Consider the following 9,661-nt stretch of genomic DNA (forward strand, 5'->3'; position numbering starts at 1 on the left):
TTAGCCAATGCTGTGGGTCGGAGAGGCAATGGCACCCCACTCCAGTACTCTTGCCTGGAAAATCCCAGGGATGGAGGAGCCTGGTGGCCTGCAGTCCATGGGATTGCTAAGAGTCGGACACGACTGAGCACCTTCACTTTCACTTTTCACTTTCATGCCTTGGAAAAGGAAATGGCAACCCACTCCAGTGTTCTTGCCTGGAGAATCCCAGGGACGGGGGAGCCTGGTGGGCTCTATGGGGTCTATGGGGTCGCACAGAGTCGGACACGACTGAAGCGACTTAGCAGCAACAGCAGCAATTCTGTGGGTGTCCGGTGTTTCTGCAGTATATTTTCAATTTCAGTGATTATATTTCTTATTTCTAGACGTTCTAATCTTTTTTACCCCAAATATGCTTAGTCATTTTTAGATACGCTTTCTTCTTACTCAACTCTCCTTTACTTTTAAAAATTATTATGTAAGTTTTAGGTGTGTGTGTGTGTGCTCAGTCATGTCTGACTCTTTGCAGCCCCAGGGACTGTGACCCGCCAGGCTCCTCTGCCCATGGAATTTTCCAGGCAAGAATACTGGAGTGGGGTGCCATTTCTTACTGCAAGGGATATTCCTGACCCAGGGATCAAACCTGAGTCTCTTGTGTCTCCTGCATTGGCAGGAGGGTTCTTTATCTTTAGAGCTATCTGGGAAGCCCACATATTAGGTCTGCAGCATTATAATTTGACATCTGTATACTAGAACATACAAGTTTACTTTTAAAAAACTGAGTTTATATTCTGTGTCTAATAATTCTAGTATCTTACCATGTTTTTAGGTCTCATTCTGCTGTCTGTATTTTCAACTGGCTTTGGTTCATGATTTCTTGTTGTCAGTTATGACCTCTGATTTAGAACTTTACCTGTGGGGATACTCTGAGGGTGAAGTTGAAGATGACTTTCTTCAGAGAGGAAAGGTATTGCTTGCTGTCAGGTGTCTAGGGAATTAACAACCCAGTGCTATTTGAACTAAATTCTTACCTTGAGGTTTTTCAAATCAACCAGATAATTTAAACTCAGCCTGTGAACCTGCCTGAATCTGACTTGAGATTACACACTCTCAGGGGAGACTCTTTTTTCCTCTTCTACTTACCAAAGACTTTTGAAGCAGATCATTTTCCTTGTAGTCCTTCGAGAGGGGGGTTTATTTCCAGATCACTCTTATACTGGGGATAGCATTTAGGGTTTCAGCTCTTTGTTTGGTGCCTCCAATTATACATTCTATTTTGAGGGGTCTCTGGGCTTTGCTCTACCAGCTCTATTTATTAAAATAGATAACTAATAAGAACCTACTGTATAGCACAGGGAACTCTAGTCAATAATCTGTAATGCTCTATATGGATATACATCAGTCTCAGTCTCTCAGCTTATTCCTCCCCGTCCAAGAATCCTTATAGGTTTATCTGAAGACATGGAGTGAGTTGACTCCAAAGCCTTAAGCATCTTGTCTTGCGTTAAGACTCACACATCATTTTCTCATTCTAGAAATGTTCCTTGAGTTCTTTGCAGTATGCTGGTAAGAGGTCAACCAGCAACAGCAAAACATTTCCTTCCTGTCCTTTAAAATATACTAGAAGAATACAGTAGAAATACTATGGTAGAAATTAACACATTCCAACTCAGATTTGAAAAACCGTCTGGAAATGTCCCTTCTTGCCACTATTGGCAGAGATTGAATTTCTTTCTTGTTATCTGGTGAACTTGTCAGGATAAATACTGGAAGCAGAACTGCAGGGTCAGACATACGCAGATTTTAAGTTTGGAGAAGTATTTCCTAATTTTTCTTCAGTCACTCTACTATCAGCCAAATGGGAGGATTCATTTTCCACTATGCTCTAGTCAACAGAGGATGAGATGGTTGGATGGCATCACCAACTTGATGGACATAAGTTTGAGCAAACTCCGGGAGATAGTGAAGGACGGGGAAGCCTGGCGTGCTGTAGTGCATGGGTTTGCAAAGAGTTGGACATGACTGAGTGACTGAATAACAACTAGTCAACACTGTGTATATTAATTTTTTTTTCAGTCTGTAATCTTGAGGGCTTGCATAGTGGCTCAGATGGTAAAGAATCTGCCTGAAATGCAGGAGGCACGGGATTGATCCTGGGGTCAGGAAGATCTTCTGGAGGAGGGAATGACTACCACTCCAGTGTTCTTGGCTGGGAAATTCCATGGACAGAGGAGCCTGGCGGGCTACAGTTTGGGGATGCAGAGAGTCAGACACAACTGAACAGCTAGCACTTTTGTAGTCTTGTAACAGTTCTCACAAGTCAGTCCTGTCATCTATAAATATCTAATCAAATTCAGTGTTCAAACCTCTACCCAGCCAATATTTCTTCTTTTAAATGATTAATTCTCGCTGTCTTTTCAAGATGATTTTTGGGTTAGGTGTAGATGTGTGTGATTTCATTGCAACTAAGCTAACCTTTTGCCAGCCTCTGGATTCTTTATGATTCCTCTGGAGAGTCTTTTTCATTTCTGCTTAATGGGCACCCTTCTGGTATCTGCCACTTATACCTGTTGAAGGCGAGACCCATTTCTACCCCTACCCTACTGGCTAAACCCTGCCTAAGTTCTTGTTGGCCTTACAGATCTTGAGTCTAGCCACACTTTCCATCTGGCTTGGGCCATCCCCTCTGCACCTTCTGCCTCCCATGGACTCCCCTTGCCCGCAGCCATGGTGGCCCCCCATCATGGTAGGCTCACCGCGGGCCTGCTGCCTTGCGACATTCTACAACTTCCTAAATTCCCCGGGGTAAGGCAGTGTGAGAATTCTGGCTGCTCGCTCATCAGGGAAACATCCTCAAAGTGTCCAATGTGTACACAGCACAGCAAAGCACAGATAAAGGCTGCCCAGCCCAGCACATACTAGGTACGTAAAGCTATTTTCCTTCTCTTCTCTTTCTGCAGGAGGCAACCACATGTCTGGCTCTGCTTCTGTCACTAATGAAACATGCTCGAATAGTGAATTAAAGAAGAAAAGGAAATAGTTCCACTACTGAGACTATTCGGATAGATATTCATCTCCAGACAATTTTTTCTGTGCATATTGAAACCTATGTAAGGTTGGGATAAGGGGAACTCCTTTTCTCTTGTCTTCCTGTTTCCAGATAGTAGGATCTCTATTAGAATAATGCCTCAGCCTTTCTCTCATGCCTTACTTAATCCTCCAAAGAGAAGGGCCTTGGAAAGGAAGCTAGGTCTGTGAGGCTCAGCCCCTCCACCTCCCAGGGAATAGGCTGAGATCCCCCATTCTGCCTTGGGGTTCCCTGCTATGAGTTGTACAGAGACAAGATTGGCTTCTGCTGATGGAGCCTGCGTTTGTCCAGTGTGGCCTAAGAGCAAGTCGGCAAGGAAGTCAGTTGTGGGGTTCTGTATTGGGAAGTTTGTAACAAGTATAATTTTTTTCTTTCTCTCCTATACAGTGTTTAATCCCCTATGGATGGGCTCTAAGTTCTTTCCATATTTTACTACTAAAACACAGGCTTTGCAAACATTCTTGTATATATTTCTTTTCTGCTTGTCTGATGAACTCATTAAGATAAACGACTAGAAACACAATTGCAGGGTCAAATGTATGCTGATTTTAAATTTGCAGAGGTATCACCTAATTTTTATTCAGTTACTCTCCCATGAGCACAGTGTGGGAGTTCCTTTTCCTCCATACCCCAGCCAACGTGAATTATAATTAATTTTTAAAAAACTTCGCTCATCTGCTAGCTGAAATATTGTTTTAATTTCCATTCATTTTATTACTAGTGAGCTTGAACCTCTTTTTCAATTTGTTTCTCTTTAATTTGCTTGTGCATGTTCTTTGAGAATGTTTCCATTAGAATGGTTTTCCTCTTCTTTGATTTGTCAGAGTGATTTTTGTATTAATATTCTCAGTCCTCTATTGATGGCAGATTAGTGTAATGATTGACAGCTTGGGTTTTCCAGGTGTGACTTTGGACTAAGTTACTTAAATTCTGCTGTCACTTCTTCATCTCTACATTGGTTCGTATATTTCTATATCCTTGTCACTTTTATATCTCTACATTAGTTACAGGTATAAATGTCACTGCTTTCCTCTCATTCACCCCTCCCTCACCTCAACTGCACCAGGAGTAAAGGAGAAAGACAGTATTGGTAGTAGCCAAGAGGACTGGATGACTTTACACGATAGTGACTTATCTAGAGAGGGCAGGCATCATAAAGAGAAGAATCAGGCAATGTTTTGGAGGATGGATGGAGACAGAGAAGATTGGAGGTACCTGCTGGGCTCTGTGGCTTGGAGAGAAGATAGATGGGATAAACATTTATAAAGGATGCTTTTTCTGAGTGTTCCAACCTCTTTGTCGGCTTTGACCCTGCAGAGCTACTTATTAGATAATGTTCTTTCCCTGAGCTTTGATTCAGAGTTGTATTTCTTCATTACCTACTTCTGTGTGGCACTGGATTGAGAGAGAGCAAGAAGGCTTGCTTGACCAGAGTATTAACTGAGATGGGACACAGAAAGCACGTATTGCAAATGTTTTCCCCAATCTGCTATTACTCTATGCTAAGTTTATGACATTTTACCATAAAGAAAATGGTTTTAACTTTAAATATTTTAAAAATAATGTCTTTTCTAGGCTTGTGTTAGTTGGAAAGTGTTTGTCTGCAGGTAACAGAAGACAAAGGGCTTCGTTGGTGGCTCAGCAGTAAAGAATCCCCCTGTCAAGGCAGGAGGTGTAAGAGATGTGGGTTCAATCCCTGACTTGGCAAGATCCCAACAGAGGAGGGCATGGCAACCCACTCCAGTATCCTTGCCTGGAGAATCCCATGGACAGAGAAGCCTGGCGGGCTATAGTCCATGGGGTCGCAAAAGAGTCGAGCACGACTTAGGGACTAAACCACAGCAACAACAGAAGACACAGCGTCGAGGGGCCTGAACTGTAATCAAATGCATGGCTCACATGGAGGGAAATCTAGCCATGGGATGGACCTCAGATCCAGGACTTAGAGCTTTTCATCTTTCTGCTCCTTGCACAGTATTAGTAGCATCTAAAGGTTGATTTCTCTTGTGGTTAAAAGATACCTCCCAATAACAGTCAGGGTTTCATCCCTGTCCCATTCACGTTCGGGTGAGGGGAAGAGGAAAGAAAGTGTGGTTTAGTCTGTGCTTCTCTGTTAAGAGAAAGAAGTGGTCTTCCACAAAACATCCCATCAGACTCACATCAGATATCTCAGATGGTGTTGCTGCTGTAGGTCTGAAGCCATCATTAACACAAAGGAAGGATTTTCTGGTTTAAATCGTGGGTTCTCCAGGTGTGGTCCCCAGACCGGCAATATCAGTGCTTCTTTGGAATGAAACTTCTCAGGGCCCCGCTCTAGATCTACTGCATCAGACACTCTCTGATTTAATAAATCCTCCAGCTGGTTCTGATGCTTCCTGAAATCTGAAACCCACTGACTCAGGGCCCACCACTGGAGTTGGGTAGGTTTATGTCCTTTGAATCTCATTGGCTACTTAAGGGATGGATGGAGTCCTGAGGTTCTGTGAAGGAGGAAAGGAGAAATGGATGCTAGGGTGACCAATATGGACTTCTCCAGGCAAGAATACTGGAGTGGGTAGTCATTCCCTTCCCCAGGGGATCTTCTTGACCCAGAGATTGAACCTAGGTCTCCTGCATTGCCGACAGATTCTTTACCATCTGAGCCACCAGGGAAGCTCCGACCATGTGGAACAAATGGTCCATAATTCAAATCCCAGATGACATTTTAAGTCTAACTTTTAAAATTAAACAATTAATATATGCACACAGTGAAATTCTATAATTGTGGAAAAGTACAGGTGAGCATATGATACAATTCTGTACTTGCTGTTTTCATGTAATGTATTAGGGAGATTATTTTATGTCAACACCCATACGTGTCTCATTCTTTCTCATGGAACATTATTCCATGTTATGGATGTTTCATAATTTCTTCCGTCTGTCTCCTGTGGGACCTTCACATTGTTTCTAATCTGTTGCTAATATAAACAATGCTGCAATGAATGAACATCTGTGTCCATACATCTTTGCATGAGAGCAGCTATGCAGAAGTGGAATTTCCATCTCAAAGCAAGGTCCATTTTAAATTTTGATAGATTTATACAAACTGTCTACCACTGAGTGGCACCAATTTACTCTTACCAGGAGTGTGTAAGAATGCTTGTTTCCTCACATCCCATCAACTCTTAAGTATTACCACACTGCTAGATCCTTGATTTGGAGAAGGCAATGGCACCCCACTCCAGTACTCTTGCCTGGAAAATCCTATGGATGGAGGAGCCTGGTAGGCTGCAGTCCATGGGGTCACGAAGAGTCAGACACGACTGAGAGACTTCCCTTTCACTTTTCACTTTCATGCATTGGAGAAGGAAATGGCAACCCACTCCAGTGCTCTTGCCTGGAGAATCCCAGGGATGGGGGAGCCTGGTGGGCTGCCATCTATGGGGTCGCACAGAGTCGGACACGACTGACGCAACTTAGCAGCAGTAGCAGCAGATCCTTGATTATATAATAGTAAAATACTATTGTTTTCATGTACCTATGTTTATTTGCTCTCATTTAAATAGGCATTTGCTTATTTATGAGGGATGTTGGGTTATTTTGTTATTTTCTTCCTTTAAAAAAATATTTATTTATTTGGCTGCATTGGATCTCAGCTGCAGCGTGCAGGATGCTCCTTGCCTTGAGTGGGAACTTCCACTGAGGAGCACAGACTCTAGTTGTGCGTAGATTCAGCAGTTGCAGAGCATGGACTTAGTTGCTCCACAGCATGTGGGATCTTAGTTCTGTCATATTTTCTTATGTTTAAAATTCATTTTACATCTTCTCCTCCTGGCCAGCCACACATTCATATTTATGTGGTTTCCTCAGAGATTTCTGGCTTCAGAGATGTGCTAGAAAAGGGTTTTTAACTCCAAGATTTTACAGTGATGTTCTAATAGAAAAGAGATTAAATAAAGCATCTCTGGGAGTGATAAAGAAGGTCAGTGCTGTTCCATTTGCAAAAATTTGGCTCGTTCAGAACTTTTCAGGAATGCCTGAAAATGTCCTGGGCACAGAATTGCACAGACATACTTCTTTACCATCCAGAGGCCAATGGGTTTTAACCCTTCCTTTGAGCAAATACAAATCGTGTCAAGCCTGAGCTTTTGGTGGAGACCCAAGTTCTCTGCGTGGAGGGCGAGGTGTTTACAGCTCCAGCGTGGGGCTCTGACGGAATCCCCCACAGAACGCCCCCTCTCACCCTGCTGCTGTTTGCCTCTCATTCCTAGAGTCTAGTTGATCCTCTGTGGGTTGCTTTCAAATACCAGCTCCTCTGGGTCTTGTTAAAATACTTTATCAATGCCCATCTTTCTCGGCAGGGATGACCTTTAACTCAGCTTTGCTGTCACTACCTGACTTGGATAACCTCCAAAGGAAGGTTGCCATGGCGATCCTGCATTCAGCTCAACCAAATCTGGCTTCTGTCTCTTATTAAATGTTCCCTAAAAAGGAAATCACACAGAGACACGGAAGGTGAGGGTCGATCACATGTAGCTGCGATGTTCTCTGCCCTCTCCCCCTCCTCCATCAGGCATCTCGTCCTTGCCTGTATGAGTTAGTTCACTTGTGACCCCTCTGCCCTCTTGGCCTAATCTCAGCTGCCACGGTAAGTGCTTAAGTCTTGGGACTCCAGCGGGTGGGGGAGGGTGATGGCAAATGTCAATTTGCTTTTCAAAAGACATTTTTTGCAGCTCAAATCTAACACCACTGGCAAATGTCAGATGTGGATTATAATGAGGCCATGTTAGAGACACTAATTGGATGGCTATTCTTTTTTTCTTTTTTGATGGTGTTCTTTTCCCCCTTTTCTCTGGGACACTGCTTTCACAGTGGCTCTCATTAAATCCGAGGAGGTAATCTCCTTTAAACTATGAGCTGCATGCCCCTTGTTCTGGGAGAGACAATTGCTGCTGGGGACTTTGAGGAGATTGTTTTGTATTCATCCGGTGGTTGAAGGAAGAGGGGAGAAGGCGAGAAACACGTGACATTCACAGAGTCTGCAGGAGGATAGATCAGGCGCTCCGTTTTGGGGTGACAGTCAGTCTGGCTAAAGGACTGAGTGGGCATCGGGGAAAATAAATGGGGCTCCGGGAAAGAGCAGTGCTGCCCTCGGTCCCTGACCACCCTGCCCACCCCCCAACTCCGCCCCTGCCTGTAGAAGCAGAGGCCCCACGTCTGCTCAGAGAGGAGGCAGGCCTGACTCAAAGCACACAGAGAAGAGACGCGGGATGCTGGGCACGCAGAGGAGACGGCTCCTCTGCCTCTTTCTGGAAGATCTTTTCCACTGTGTTATTCTGCTACAGCTGCCATAGCAAAATTAGCAGAGTGAGGGGCTTAAACAACAGAAATAGAGGCTGGAAGTCTGAGATCAAGGTGTTGGCCGAGTTGCTTTCTCCCAAGGCCTCTCTCCCTGGCTTGCAGATGGCCGTCTTCTCCCAGCTGTCTTCATACTGTCTTCCCTCTGTGTGTCTGTGTCCTAATCTCCTCTTCTTATAAGGACACCAGGCCTATTGGATTCGGGCCCACCCCAACGAATTCATTTTTGCTTAATTATCTCTTTGAAGGCTTTGTCTCCAAACACAGTTGTATCTGAGGTTCTGGGGCTCCGGACTTCAACATGTGAATTTTGATGGTTCCTTGTTCAGCCCATTATACCCACCTGTTGCTGACCAGCCCTCTTTTCTGGGCCACTCTTGCCCTGACACTGTATTTGTGGCTGGGAGGGAACAGTCAGAATTCTGTTTTGGAATCGTATCTCAGAAGCAAGCAAGTCAGGAGAGTGTCTGGGACTTCATTTTTAGTAGATGTCAATTGCTGTTTTATGATGAAATGCCAATAAAATTTGGGGTTTAAATAATATAATGATCTGCTGTTGAAAACATAATAAAATATAACATTTCAATAAAATAATCAAAGTTGTACATTAGATTGCCAGTAACATCCTCTCACAGTCCTTTCTTCTTCTCTTTCGTTGCGTTCAGCAGAGCCCTAATTAACACATTGCCTGTGTGCTTGCGTGCTAAGTCACTTCAGTCATGTCCAACTCTTTGTGACCCTATGAGCTGTAGCCCACCAGGCTCCTCTGTCCATGGGATTCTCCAGGCAAGAATACTGGACTGGCTTTCCTTGCCCTCCTCCAGGGGATCTTCCTGACCCAGGAATTGACCCTCATCTCTTACGCCTCCTGCATTGGCGGGCATGTTCTTTACCACTAGTGCTGCCTGGGAAGCCCAATGTATTGCCTATAGGATGATTATGTTGTTGTTCATCCATGCCTGGTGACGGATACTCCATCCGGGCAAGAATCACCACTGTCTCTTTACCGTGTATCCTGACCACCTCCCACAGGGCCTGACACACAATGTGTATTTAAAAATAAATTGTGAGGGTCTTCCCTGCTGGCTCAGTGGTAAAGAATCCACATGCCAATGCAGAAGACATGGGTTCTATGCCTAACCTGAGAAGACCCTACGTGCTGCATGGCAACTAAGCCCGTGGGCCACAACTGTTGAGCCTGTGCTCTGGAGCCTGGGAGCTGCAGCCTCTGAAGCCTGTAAGCCCTAGAGCCCGTGC

The sequence above is a fragment of the Bison bison genome, unplaced genomic scaffold, assembly GCF_000754665.1.
Source record: "Bison bison bison isolate TAMUID 2011002044 unplaced genomic scaffold, Bison_UMD1.0 scf7180017860443, whole genome shotgun sequence".
In the NCBI taxonomy this organism is placed as follows: Eukaryota; Metazoa; Chordata; class Mammalia; order Artiodactyla; family Bovidae; genus Bison; species Bison bison.